Raw genomic sequence first — 15,902 nt, 5'->3', positions numbered from 1 at the left:
GAATATTCTGTTTGCACAAAATAACGCGTTTAATTTCTTTTTTAATTTTCCAGGCTATCCTCGTTTATATTTTCCAGAAAAGACAAAATGTGGTTGGTTGACAAATTCCAACGCGACCCCATTACATTCTCTGCTATATCATATGCTGTAATATTTTTCCAGAGTTTAGAGCATGATATCTAGAGAATTTCAAATTTCAAAGATAACCTACATACCAAGAATAATCAACAGTCCGTTTATAATATACCGTATGTGTTTAAAACTATTAAGTACAGACCCAAAATTTTGCTTCCATTCTCGTTAAAATTAAGTACATAGCGAAACAGAGCACTGGGATCTTTCACTTGATTACTTTACTTGAAACAAATTAAAAATAATGTAACAAATTCACAATATAAAGTTCTACATCACCCAGTCGCAATGAAAGAATCAACCTCTGCAACTGAAAATTCTTCCACGTAAACAAGAAAATTTATTTTCATTTCAGACGCAACTGCTCCCTCACTTAGCTAATATTAAAATTAAATTTAATTAAAAAAACGTAAAAGATGAAGTAAAATTCAAGGAAAGGAACATCTTCATACTCACTCCAAATAGTTATTTTCCGCAGGTTTTCGTGATTCTTCCTGGAGGTTGCGTTTTTATAGGAAGTAGCTTGAGAGAGGACCAGCTCGATCGTATCGGACGAGCTCTGCAGCATCTTCAGAGCGTCTTCATACCGCAAATGCAATAAATTCTGCCCGATTATCGCTACGATGCGATCGCCTGCGATCAGTAAATTTCTCCGAATTAATGTAGCTCCGGTAAAGAATGGCGCTTATGCTTACCTTTATTCACGTTTCCGGCCATATCGGTCGATCCTCCTACCGACACCGCTTGGACATAGACGCCACCATCGTTACCCTCTGTCACTTGCAACCCTATGCTGCCACCGTGGCTCCGATCCAACTTAATTGTCTGCAGGATTCGTTCCTCGGCAAACGACAACTCTTCAAGACGCGCTGCTAAGGAAGCGGACATCGACTCGTCTTCCGGCACACGGAACGTCTCGTCATCTGTACGAATGTCAGCGTCTATTGGAAAAAGTAATTATACAAAATTTAAATTTACAAATCATATAATCCTTGCATGATGATGAAATGCATCATGTTCGAACAGATATTTTTACATTGAAATTAATATGTTTGCAGAATTCCTTAATTTCTTGAGATATAGGATTAAGGAGATAAAATATCTTATGTTGTATATGTTATCTGATTTAGTGAATTACATAACGCGATTAATTTCAAGAAATGCTATTAAATATAGGAATAATATATAGTACGATAGTGATACAATATGTATCGATAACATAGCGTTGTCTTAAAAATTTGTTAATTGTTGTATACGCTTAATTATAGGTTCGAGTGATAATTGTTAACACTTGAAAAACCTAGTTGAAGTAGAAATGTTACTAACTGAGCTCGTATGCTTCCGGTAGAGGAGATTCCTTTGATCGTGCGGACAATGACTGAATCGAAGACTCCGTGTCTGATTTTAATGATAGCGACTCCATGTCGTCGGTAAGGGCGGTGTCTTTCTGCACGATGCTGCTGTAGATCGCTCGTGTTCCCATTTTTACTCCTAGACGACGTGGCAAACTCGGCGTCCGATAACCTCCCGATTGCCTGGATGTTCCATAATTCGGTAAACTTGAAGTCTTCATCTAAAACAGACATAAAGGCATTTCGATTCCAATTGATTCCAATATTGGTTAATTTTCATACAAAAAGCTAAGATATATTACAAATACACGAAACAACATATATTGACCTTTTCTATGATTCTTGGAAGTAAATACCAGTCAAAGTATAAACATTCCCATTAAAGGCATTATACATGTCGGAGATGAAAGGACATCAGAGCCTTCCCTTTGGAACTTCGGGAAAATCCCTTAACACCGTAATCTAGATTCTATCATAGGCGTAATTAAACAATTGTCGTCTTTCGATCCAATTGTATTTGTTCGAGGTTTGTGATAATGTGCTGGGGCTCGAGGCGACAGCCAGTCGCCGAACGTAGCCGCGGTCACGGGATAAACGGTTTTACCTATCAGAGGTATGGAGTAATTCTATAGCTCTCGTTAAAAGAAATAGTTGTAGCGGCACGCGACAGTAAACATTCCAACGGTTTCTGTCCCGTGGCTCGCCACACGCAGACCCTATTCTTCGGGTAAGATGATTACCAGATGTCGACGCATCTCCACAGTACATGTTCAGCTAACCTGAGGACCCGTTATGAATCTTAAGATTTAGTTAACTAAAGTCCTTCAGACAGACAGACAGTCTTTGTCCCAACTACGGGGAGATAGGAGAAATGTATTTTTCTCAGGAACGACGCTTCTCGCTAGCAACTTTCCTTCAAGGGAAGCTAGCATGCTTCTCTAACCACCAATATGGAAGTTGACCAATTAACAGCAATAACAACAATGTCTAATCCAAATAAAGATTCGCTTCAGGCCCCTAACCTTAATCATAATGTGAACCCGACATATATATTACTGAAATATGATTCTAGATAAATAATATAATTTAATACAAATAGTATAATAATGAGATAAAGGTAATATAACGTATATTACATATATTGCTACGATTTTGTCGAACATGCTTAAACATTGGTAAAATAATGACACTCACATCCTAGAATGTAGTTCACTTTTATAATTGATTCTGGCAGATATTTCAAAATTGACGATTAATCAAATGTTACACAATTCCAATTAATTAGTGATTCCTACATATAAGTATTTGGAAATGAAACATTTAAAAACTATCACAATTTCAATACGTTTTCCATATGTTTTATATTATATGAAATCATTTACTATGTGGAGCTTTTAATATTGAAATAGAAAAGTAGCACTAGTGCTGCTACAAATTAATTTGCTAGTAGAAAGATGCACGATTCGAAGAATTGAGGAATACTGGTACGAAGATTTTCTCATTGACAAGCATTTTATACAACAAAAACTTAATTGAGAAATTTGCTTGAAAGCAATTTTATATAAAGATAAACGACTGAAATTTACCACATATTACTTATGTAGAAACTCCAAATAAATAATTTGCAAACGTGAAAGAAATACTTCCTTTCATATACTAATAGGGAATTTCCGTTGATGGTGGAAAAAACGATAGTAAAAAGAGAATTTTTGGTACACACGTTTACTCATTCGCAAGTGAAAATAAAATCGTGCCGCGATCGTTCCATTCCAAGCACCTTAAATCGAGTTCTCGACATTTATCTTTGTTGGCTAGTCATCAAAGAGAGAAAACGTTTTAAGGAAATCCGGTGCACGGGAAATTACGGAAATCGATCGCCGTTCGAGCATTAAGGGACACATAGACGGTGGGGTCGTTTCGTAGAATTTGATAGGGAAACTCTGTTTGAATTATGCATACGTTTAAAAGTAGCATATATCGAAAGCATAAACAATTTTGCGTATATACAATGCAATTTTGAAGATTGAAGCAATGACCTGAATAATTTTTTCTACATATTTCCTAGATACATCTTAATTTGGATAAATATTTTCCTTGTATCAATTGACGATGAAATTTCAATTTAAATCAATACATCTTTTAATTTATCTTAATTAGTAGTAAGAAAAATATATTTAATTATAGAAGAAATAACTAATAATAAGGAAAACTACCTACATGAATAGATAAAACAAAATTACATAAATAAAAAAATGTTTATAGGATGATAGTTATCTTTAATCGTAAGTACTCTATATCCTATTAGTATTTCATAAACAACAAAACTACATGTGTGTGTGTATGTGTAAATATATATTATACGTATAATATATATGTGTATGTATATATCATTAAAATAACTCATCAAACTATGAAGCAGTACCAACAATTAAAAATTAATCATAGTGCCATGTCGTACTATTCCACAGTGAATACTTAACCTTCCGATCTTATTTCGTATCACGCAAAATAGTTCGATCTCTAACAGTAACCAAACAAACAACGGCATAAACACCACGGACACAAACGCGACGTAGTAAATCCAGGAAAAAATCCAGAAAATATAAACAAAAGCTTTTTTCACTTACGAGTGATGACAACGCCAATTACGTTTGTTCGACAACCTCGATGACCAGCTGATGCACTTAGTTGCACAGCAGCCGACTGTACTTGGCAGTTCCGCTGCACTTGTGGCCCATTCGCTGAATTCTCCTGAATTCTGATCTCACACACGCACACACAGCCGCCGCCGGCGATCGCAATTTAACTCTGTCACAGTTCACTTCGGACAAAGAGATTCCTCGAGCCTTGAATAGCGAGAATCCGAAAGAGACTCGCGAACGTAATGACAACGCGTCAAGAAAGACGATTAGACTTTCTCTTCTCCTCTCTCTTCATCATTCACGAGAGACAAAACCGATTAGGGATTGTCCGAAAGCGATACTTCTTACGAATAAAGCATGACAGCGTCGCGATTCAACTCGAAAGACAATCGACTCGCGATTCGACTCGACTCGACTCGACTGGCGAGAGTACGGAAGTCACGAGCAAGTTAAGCCACTTATCAAGACCGAAAACGACGATGATGGATGCCACGCTCATCGGCAATTAGTTCGACGATCACCACCCGAATTTCAAACAGTCAAGTGCTCTCGTGACAATTCGATTCTCGAATGGCCTTCATCGATTCGGCACGAGCAATCGAACTTCAATCGCTGCATCGATAATCCGCGCACTGATCTCTGTCTCACAGAGAAAGAAAAAAGTCGTAAATCAACGAGTTAGTTGAATCGATAAACGAGCGAGAGAAAGAGAGAAAGAGCGAAAGTTTCGATGACGCTCCGCCGTATATTACTTCGAATGTTACCGCTCAAACGATTGCACCGATTCAAACGTTCCCTAGTCGACGACACACTGCGACAACATTCGCATGAAAATCGTGTCTCATGATGCGTCACGCGGTAACACGCGACGTGTAGACGCAACTATCACTCATGTTGTAGAGTTTAGTATGACGGGCAGCAAACTTGACTCGCGGTACGATGAGGTTAACGGTGGTCGAGAAAGAGCCCACGCGAAAGCCAGCCGTATCGCGTCGCTGAGGCGCGAAGTTGAACGCGACAGGTGCAAAGGGAGTGAAGTGAGGCGAAGCTGCGCGCGCATCCACACAGTACGACACGGCTCGCGGCTCGCGAGAAACTGCCGGCCGCGCGTTAACGCGATACCCGACCGCCCCTTTCAAGCCAAGGATCTGGCGCAGGTACCATCCCTTTCTTCCCCCCACCACACAAGCACCCCATGACTCTACACCCTCGCCACTTTCGACCTTTCGACGCGCATCCTCTTTTCCAACTTATCCCGGACCTGGATCCGGCTAATCGAAACCCCTTACCCCTTATTTCACCTGCGACCCCGCCATTGTTAGCTCACTTATCGGCCTGTCTGTTTTATCAAACTGCTCATTCACATATCACTAATTGTCCTTACTTTCTTTCTCTTATATCGATGACTTTAATAGAGTTTCGTTTAATGAGTTGTTATCTGTTTTTGTTTCTTGCTTCTGGAGTGTCGGGAAAGGGTGAGATAGGGATTTGTCTGTTATCTACTGATAAGAAATGGGAACCATGGAACCGTTTGAAGATTATATTGCATAAGGGCTATCATAATTGGATGATTAATAATGAAGTATTTCAAATAGTGTAACTAATAAACATAATAAAAATAGAGAGACAAATAATATGCGCGTATATATATATAATGCATATCGACAATATGCACTATTGACATGACGCTATTGATGTTATAAAGATTATTTTAGATTAGTCTAAGCATTTCAGAGATTTTAATTTAATTACCAAGCATTAATAAAAATACTTATATCACTTTAATTAAAATACAAAATAAAACTATTGTGTAACTAACATAAAAGACGTACGTAGATATATGAAATTAATGTTTATTATTTGAATATCATTACTCATTAATAAATGTTTGGTATAACTTATTTATTTCTGTAGCTTCTCTGTTTCTAATTGATTTTGGTACATTAATTAAAAAAAAAAAGGCAATACCCGATAATAAAGAACGAAAAGATTTTCCAAGCATTCACAGGAATTAAGGTTCGCTGCACGTAAAAGTAATTTACGTTTCGATTCACTGACGATTTTGAATAAAAAGGGGGAAAGATATGGGCAATAATGAACATGCACAAAAATGAATAGAAAATGAACGACGTTCGATATTTATTTAATTGACATGTATTCATTTACCTGAAGCGTATTTTATTTGCTGTTAAAATAATTTAAACTATCACTACAGTTTGAAATACTTGGTTATCATCCAGAAAGTTTTTAACTTGTAAGTGAACTGTAAATTCCAATAATGAAGTAATTCCTTGCACATAATTGTAGATTGAATTATACTCTACATTATTAGGAAAGGATACTTTCATAAAAATAAAAGAAAGCGTATCATCTTAACCTCGGTTAAATTTAATTAGAAATCGTAACCTTAGTAAAAGTCTGTCAATTTTCATTCGTTCTTACAATATTACCGCTCACATAAAGTACACATAAACAAACGATATTTCATCTTAATTGTTGTAAATTAATGAAATTGATAATTACTGAAAGTATTTTTTCGCACTAATTAAAGTACATAGAGAAATAAGACTACGTACGCTTCAAAATCAGTAGATTAATTTTTATACTAAAAACGTTTGCTATATGCTCTTCAAATTCGATTTAGCTAATCATTAATTCATGTCTACAATTTAAACATTATATATGAATACATTTATAATGAACTAAATATTCAAATTACAACAAGGTGTGTATAAAACACTTAACGACTTGGTAAGATCTAAAATTCCCTTGCTAATCTTTTATCTATCCTGATAAGAAGAAGTTTTGTATTTATCTCTGTTCCACAGAAAATTGTGATTGGAATTGTGAAGGGAAAACGCGATCGACCCTTTGATTATCTATTATGATTAGACCGTGGATGTTTATATAAATTCGCAGCTTTATTTAACACTATAACAGAAATACAATTATGGAAATCGAACTTAAACAGAAATTTCTTTCATTCAATACAATTAAGTATCATAACTCATTTATTACGTTAATCCTTAACAATATAAAAAATGAAACTTTATTTTCAATATTTTCGATATCTTTGCTCATTATTCTATGCAATCTGTGTATTTCTACACTTTTAAATTTACTACAAATGTACAATCTATTTATAACTCATCACAATGGCTTAGTTTAAATTACACGTTTGTAGAATACGTCTTACACTTGTCACCAGAGGGCCATCGATATCAACATAAGGCTACCGATGTTTAATGCTTTCTCACTAGTGCTCACATTGACACTGTTTGTTTCAATAAATATAACTTCCAACACAAGTTTTCCTATCCCAGTGTCTAAGGTATAGGTCTGTTAGTTGAGCCTTACTGAAGAGTCCATACTAGCAGATCTCGGACGAAACACTACTTTCTCTGTCTTTCTCCACTTCCTTTATTTGCCGACCTACATCATCCCCATTCGCCCTTTCCTTCGCCTCGATTAACATCAAGAACATCACATCACAGGGGCCAATGGATTGACAGAAAGGAAGAAGGACGCGAGGATGATTGAGCGATGCAGGATTTGGAGTGTTGATGTGGATGGATTGATGTAGTGATATGTTCTTACAACGCTACTAGTAGTTTAGTAGTCCCCCAAGGTGTTGTGACAATTTCGAGGATGTCTCTTGATGCCTTGGGAACGTCGACGAGAGAGATGGTAGGAACTCTCTCCGGCGGGCTTTGGATACACTGAACATGACAGGGATGCTGAGGGAGAAGCTTTACACCTCGACGATGTAGTTCAATACCACCTATGTACCTTTTCTTCTTCTTCACCTGTCCATTGTGTCTAAGGCATGAGCCTGCTGGGTAACCTTACTGATGAGTCCGCTAGCAGGCTCTGGACGAAACACACTTTTTTTTTTCTTTTCTCCCCCATCTTCTGCATCTTCTTTCATATATCCGTGATAATTGTAGCTGCTGGCTGTAGATGTCGCTTGCCGGTGTACCGCTGTATTTTCTTCTTCTTACTCAGATGTCGTGGAATAAAAATCGGACTTCGGAAAAATACGGGCGCCGGGTTTTGAACCCGGGATCCGAACGTTCATATTCTAAGGCGCTAACCAATGCGCTGTCGTCGTCCGACGCTACATAGCGTGGAGTGGTGTTATTTGTCGTATCGAGTGCCGCCACAGGAGAAAAGCTCGGTGTGGGTGTGCTTTTTGAAGGAAGAACGCGAATTCGTTGTTCACTCTTTTCGTTAGGAAAGTGAGGGTGACGATCCGCGATGCCCATTGGTTATAGCCTACGTTGATGAATGAAGATAGGAGGAGGAAGCCTCCTACCAACGTGGCTCGTGGGTGACATTGTTTATTGGAAAAACAACTACCCCCTTTTTCCGTAATTTGTAATAACGCACAATAAACCTAATGATTGTTCTTAGGACCATTCGTAAGCTGAAAACACTTACAGGATTAGAGATTCCTTCAAGCTATTAAGATTACTTCAAAAGAGTCAGTTTATAGTATATAGTATATAGTAGATCAGTATATAGTATAAAGATTCAGACGGTGCACGGACCATCTTACGCGCCGTAACTTAGAGAGATATTAGATTATACGTAAAATAAAGTTAAACATCGCAAAAGTAACTTAATTAGAAGTGACAAAATATCTTATGTTGTATATGTTATCTGATACAGTGAATTACATAGCGCGATTGATTTCAAGAAATGCAACTCCAAATGAGTTATATGGCATTTGTACTTTAAATATAAGAATAATATATAGTACGATGATGATACAATATGTATCGATAACATAGCGTTGTATTAAAAATTTGTTAATTGTTGTAAACGTTTAATTATAGGTTCGAGTGATAATTGTTAACACTTGAAAAACCTAGTCGAAGTAGAAATGTTACTAACTGAGCTCGTATGCTTCCGGTAGAGGAGATTCCGTTGATCGTGCGGACAATGACTGAATCGAAGACTCCGTGTCTGATTTTAATGAAAGCGACTCCATGTCGTCGGTAAGGGCGGTGTCTTTCTGCACGATGCTGCTGTAGATCACTCGTGTTCCCATTTTTACCCCTAGACGACGTGGCAAACTCGGCGTCCGATAACCTCCCGGTTGTCTGGATGTTCCATAATTCGGTAAACTTGAAGTCTGCATCTAAAACAGACATAAAGGCATTTCGATTCCAATTGATTCCAATATTGGTTAATTTTCGCACAAAAAGCTAAGATATATTACAAATACACGAAACAACATATATTGACCTTTTCTATGATTCTTGGAAATAAATACCAATCAAAGTATAAGCATTCCCATTAAAGACATTATACATGTCGGAGATGAAAGGACATCAGAGCCTTCCCTTTGGAACTTCGGGAAAATCCCTTAACACCGTAATCTAGATTCTATCATAGGCGTAATTAAACAATTGTCGTCTTTCGATCCGATTGTATTTGTTCGAGGTTTGTGATAATGAGCTGGGGCTCGAGGCGACAGCCAGTCGCCGAACGTAGCCGCGGTCACGGGATGAACGCTTTGTCTAACAAAGGTATGGAGTAATTCTATAGCTCTCCTTAAAAGAAATAGTTGTAGCGGCACGCGACAGTAAACATTCCAACGGTCTCTGTCCCGTAGCTTGCCACTTGCAGACCCTATTTTTCAAGTAAGATGATTGCCAGATGTCGACGCGTTTCCACAGTACACGTGCAGCTTTCCCTCGAGGGCGGCTAGTATCTTTTTCTAACCACCAACATGGAAATTGACCAATTAACAGCAACGTCAATTTCCCTCACTTTGTGAACGAAGGTTATCCTCGACGAATCCGATGATCTCGTGTTCTTAGATACGTCCCATCATAGCTTTTCTCTGCAGCATCATCGCAACGGAAAGTGATTTTATCGTGGGGTCGTTTTTGGCGAGTTACTTAGCGTCTGAACGCTCGGTGGAGATTCCACGTTTTAACAAAAAGTTAGTTTAGTTATACTTCCATCGTAGCCAAAGAAGTCGAGTACGATTTGGGTTTTGGAAGAAAGCGCATCCTATTATCCCGTTGACCGAGGATTCGTTATTGAACCTAGGATCATAGTCATTAGCTTCTCGAGTATCTAATTACCACGGTTACTTGTCAAATTCTGTAGTAATCGTATTTGCACTAGTCAATGTCTTCTCTATTGCATAACGACAATGTGTAATCCAAATGAAGATTCGTTTCACGCCCCTAATAGTAATTCTAATGTAAATCCGACATATATAATAAATATAAATTTATAAATACATAAACTATAGATTTCATTTCTAAAAGAATCATTTCTAAAGTTTCTATATTTTTTATTTCTACTTTAACCCTTTGGTGAAGATTTATAAGCGATTATTTAAAGCATTTCTTGCAAATATAATCGTGCGATCTCGTAGAATAACCACGACGAGCATTACCTCAAAGCATTGAGATTCTTGAATTACTCTTTACTTTTCAATTTTAACAAGGCGGTGTTTGCGGTTGATTCATGCATTTCTAATACAATTACATGAATCGATATAGTGCCCGGTATGATGTAATTAAGCCGTACATCGACTGTGTAGCAATTGTATCGTCTATCGCCTTTTATAGTCTTCGTTGAATCATATCTCTTCGTTACATAATTTTTCGTTTCATTTATAGCTTTCAATAAATACATCGTTGTACAATAATATTTCAGAGAAATAACCATTATTATATACGATACACGAATTCTCCACGATCGTTTTATGAAACCGAGATAGTTAAAGAAATTTACGGATTTGCAACATAAAGCAAATTAAAATACGAATTCTACGATGTAAAATATATTACATTAAAATTCCTTTTTTAAAATCTATATCGTCGTTTAACATTTTTTCAAAAAATAGATGTCATCTGCTCTAATTATTCGAAATAATCAGAATTCTATCATTTCGGAAAACATCAAATTACCTCTTTTTAAAGTCTGTACAAAGTCTTTTGAAGTTTGTACAAAGCTTTATCAAAAAATATTGTCCTATATCTCTCCACTACTACTCGAACATATATATCCATATGTATCCATTTTATGTAACTATGAATCTTCAACGTTTTCTATTATAAAAAAGCAAGCGCAAATTGGTCATCGCGTTATAGTTCAAGCTGTCTTGTTCTTCTTCCAAGAAATCCGGAAATCCGTGTGGACATATACGAAACAGGATGCAAATCCTACTACTTGTACAGCTTTAGATATCTCAGAATTCACGAAATTGTTATAAATCTGTTTCAGAGGCATAGAATGCACGTTGTCTACCAAAACGTGTATGTTACAAGTTGGAAAGTTTGTAAAGCGGTAAACGTGCACAGCACGTGTAACTCTGTGATATCAGACAAGATGATGTAATCATTCAAATAGATATGACACTACAACGCTTCTTGTATGACTTGAGACAGTTGAGACACAGGATGAAATTTAATGGTGCAGGAATATACAGAATATAATATTTATATAGAAAGTCTTTTTCACAGTACCATCAGAAACTTTATTTTACATAATCGATCTTTTACAATTACATAATTCTGTTGAATCAAAGAACGTTAAAAATGTAAGAAACATCTGTAACGGAAGTCTACGGCTTGCCGATCAACATTTCGTTCATCCAATACTTTTTCAATAATCGTTGGATTCAACAGTTCGGTTTATCTCGATGCTGCGTACGTGAACAATATGGAAAAAGAAAGAAAACATCAGGCCAGAAAAACATTACCGTGCGCTGTTTCTTCTTTTGTTTTTTCCTTTGAAACATATCGCGTTAACGATATTGTAAACAGGAATTCACTAACGTCCGATATTCTGTTTTCATACACTTCTAATTTGGTTTACATTAGATTCTCTATTATGATTAGACTGTGGATGTTTATATAAATTCGTAGCTTTATTTAACACTATAACAGAAATACAATTATGGAAATCGAACTTAAACAGAAATTTCTTTCATTCAATACAATTAAGTATCATAACTCATTTATTACATTAATCCTTAACAATATAAAAAATGAAACTTTATTTTCAATATTTTCGATATCTTTGCTCATTATTCTATGCAATCTGTGTATTTCTACACTTTTAAATTTACTACAAATGTACAATCTATTTATAACTCATCACAATGGCTTAGTTTAAATTACACGTTTGTAGAATACGTCTTACACTTGTCACCAGAGGGCAATCGATATCAACATAGGGCTAGCGATGTTAATGCTTTCTCACTAGTGCTCACATTGACACTGTTTGTTTCAATAAATATAACTTCCAACACAAGTTTTCCTATCCCAGTGTCTAAGGTATAGGTCTGTTAGTTGAGCCTTACTGAAGAGTCCATACTAGCAGATCTCGGACGAAACACTACTTTCTCTCTTCCTCTTATCCTTTGTCCACTATACACATATCATTATCCATCTCCCCCTGCTTTCACAAGCATGGATATATATCTGGGTAGATGGATTGACTGACTGAAAGGAAGGAGGCGCCACGGATTGATTGAAGGAGTGTTGAAGATGTTGTGTTGTTATGATCTTGCAGCACTTCTTTAAGTCATTCTCAACGGAGCGCTCTTCCATTTGTTGCTCAAATGCTCCGTTGAGAAACGTCGGCTAGAGATGGTAGAAGAATAATCCGGCCTTCGTTACAATGGAAGCGGTCATGGCGAAGGCGCGGGAGGAGAGGGAGGACCACCCAGCAATATTCCTACCATGTATATAATCAATATGTCTTTCCTCTCCTCTTCCTCTTTCGCCTTTCCATTGTGTCTAAGGCATGAGCCTGCTGGGTAACCTTACTGATGAGTCCGCTAGCAGGCTCTGGACGAAACACCACTTTTTTTTTCTTTTCTCCCCCATCTTCTGCATCTTCTTTTATATATCCGTGATAATTGTAGCTGCTGGCTGTAGATGTCGCTTGCCGGTGTACCGCTGTATTTTCTTCTTCTTACTCAGATGTCGTGGAATAAAAATCGGACTTCGGAAAAATACGGGCGCCGGGATTTGAACCCGGGATCCGAACGTTCGTAGTCTAAGGCGCTAACCACTGCGCTGCCATCGTCCGACGCTACATAGCGTCGAGTGGTGATATTTTCATTGTCGAGTGCCGCCACAGGAGGAAAGCTCGGTGTGGGTGTGCTTTTTGAACGAAAAACGCGAATTCGTTGTTCACACTTTTCGTTAGGAAAGTGAAGGTGACGATCCGCGATGCCCATTGGTTATAGCCAACGTTAATGGATGAAGATAGGAGGAGGAAGCTCCTACCAACGTGGCTCGTGGGTGACGTTGTTTATTGGAAAAATAACAAATAGTAGATCAGTATGTAATATAAAGATTTAGACGGCGCACGGACCATCTTACGCGCTGTAATATAGAGAGTTAAAAGAATATACGTAAAATAAAGTTCGTAAATAAACATCGCAGAAGTAACTTTATAAAATTGTAATATTTTTTAGATAATTTGAATACATTATATTATACATCATACGTTGTAGTTATTTTTAATTTTGAAAAAAAACAACGTCTTGTATGCTCCAACTTGACAGTTTTCAGTATTATGTACATTCTGCAAATTTTTGCGTTGTATTTCCCATAGCTGAATAAATATCTGCTGTCTAATAATGCAACACACAACGGATTAAAGTACATAAACGCATGATTGTGTTATTAAAATGGCAGCTTTGTTATCATATTGGGAATACCGTAAATTATGTAATAAACTTTCCACAGCTTACACATATCCAGCATTAGCTAGCAACGCGAAGTACTTACAAGCTCAAAAGTTCCATTCTCTTCTTAACGCACACGCGAACCATTGCCAATCCAATGTAATCAAATGTCGCGATGTCTAGCCGTGCCATAGCCGCGACATTTCATTAATAAATGACTATGTGTTTCTTCTATTCCTTAATCCGTCACAGATTTTCCTGTTTTTCGTGCTTAGTCTAAGAACATGTTTAATCTGAACAGAAAAGAGTCTTGATATTTTGATCGATCGGTTACGAATCATCTTTTATTAAAAATCACAAGTTGAAGCAGCTATGGTTGATTATTCTGTTAATTATTTAATTCTATCACGTTTCATAAGCATTTAATTCAAGACGAAACGAGATTTAATATATCAATAAATTATTGATAAATTTTTATTCTAGATCACAAATTAATAAGTGATAATTATGTTGCGGTTAATTAATAATGACGGAATCTATATCTTTGAATTGTATTATTGTACCCTTCCGTTATCGTATTATAAAGTATTTAACATCAGAAAGCGTAGCTTGAATAGATTGTGTTTAATTTATTGGATAGAAATAATTAATTAAAATGAATGGAACGTTTCAATAATTGTTTCTGCTTTCATTTTTGTAACGTCATATTGGATCGGCATTTAAACTATGTGGTAGTGACAACATTACGTGAAAATAATATTGGACTACAGAATTGTAGATTATTTAAAATTTGATTGATTTAAAAATAGAAATAATTCTGATTCATTCATCTAAATTTGAATATACGAGAATGTTTTTATTTGTAATATCTATGATATTTTTTTAGCTTTGTAGAGGTTTATAAATAATTAGACACAGCTTAAAGAACCTTAGAGAACCTTATTTAGGTCAAAAATAATTCTTTTGTAACATTACCTTCCTAGTTTATTACAAACAGTAGGTTTTAACTTTTCATTGTTTTAAAAAGAAGACTGTACATAACTGTAATTTAAAATTTCCTTGAAAATTTATTGAAATAACAAATTAGAAAAGAAACATGAAATCGAAAAGGGAAACAGGAATAAATCTTACCGAAAAGACTCGAAAATCCTTAAAAAAAATTCGTTGCCTGTTGATGTATCTCGCTTTCGTATTTTTTTAACTTAATTTTCTACCCCATTCAGTTTTATGTCACAACACTAAATTAGGATCCTGTTCTATTTTTAAAAAACACATAGCCGTGAAGCTTTAAATCTCAGTCTACAGTTTCTATTATTCTTCTCAGTTCTATTCTGGAAATAGTACTTTATTCTAAAATCATTATTTTTACGTATTTATTTATTTCTCAAATTACTTGTCACGCACTTTGAATAAAAAATGCAATTGCTGTATAAGCCATCAATCAAGTTAATTATACCTTAATACTTAATTTTCTTTATTCAAACTACAAACGAATTTCTAATTATTTCACATTTCGAAGGATGATTAGATTTTCTTTTCCTTTTACGACGTAAATATTACGAGTACGCTATTTTGTCTATTTTATACATTTTGTATATTCAATTGTATTCTTTCAATTTTCGCACCTATACAGTGTCTGTAAAAAGCATTCGCAAGCCATTTTATATATTATTGCAGCACTGATTTTGTTGCTAATTAATTAGATCCAGGTTTATTGTGTATCTCATTTAGCAACACTTTTATCTGCTTACAAAAATTCAATACTGTGAAAATGAAACACAGAGCCTGATAAAAAAGCAATTGAATATACTTTGCGTAGCCACTGTAAATTTCTCATAAATGCATACACATTTCACAGTCACATGATGACATTTGCAACGTTTCTTCATTGCTGGAACGAAAACACTTGGTTTCGCAGCCTCTACGATACATATACAAAACCTATTCTGCCAATTCTGTTACGTTAGAAAGTTTCGATTCCCCTTGAAATGAGACCTCAATAAAGCCTGCATCATCTTTCAACGGTTAAGAGACAAAAGTAAGGACCAGAAACCAAAACAAATCTCATTGTCCTTTCCAATCGTTCGTAGCCCAGTTTCACAGGGA

General features: G+C 36.1%; 1 long non-coding RNA gene across 1 annotated transcript; it reads right to left on the bottom strand.

The window, feature by feature from the left end:
• Nucleotides 1-833: 833 nt before the first annotated feature.
• Nucleotides 834-13,955, bottom strand: LOC138181429 (uncharacterized). The gene is made up of 3 exons (XR_011173516.1): nucleotides 13,900-13,955; nucleotides 8,988-9,269; nucleotides 834-1,055 (listed from the first exon to the last, which is right to left on the bottom strand). It is a non-coding gene; the product is annotated as an uncharacterized LOC138181429 (long non-coding RNA).
• Between the last annotated feature and the right edge of the window lie 1,947 nt (nucleotides 13,956-15,902).

This window comes from Bombus flavifrons, chromosome 7 (assembly GCF_040668555.2).
Source record: "Bombus flavifrons isolate JBK064 chromosome 7, iyBomFlav1_principal, whole genome shotgun sequence".
NCBI classification, from domain to species: domain Eukaryota; kingdom Metazoa; phylum Arthropoda; class Insecta; order Hymenoptera; family Apidae; genus Bombus; species Bombus flavifrons.
Note: the sequence above shows the minus strand (reverse complement) of the source record. Positions and strands in the feature narration are given on the sequence as shown.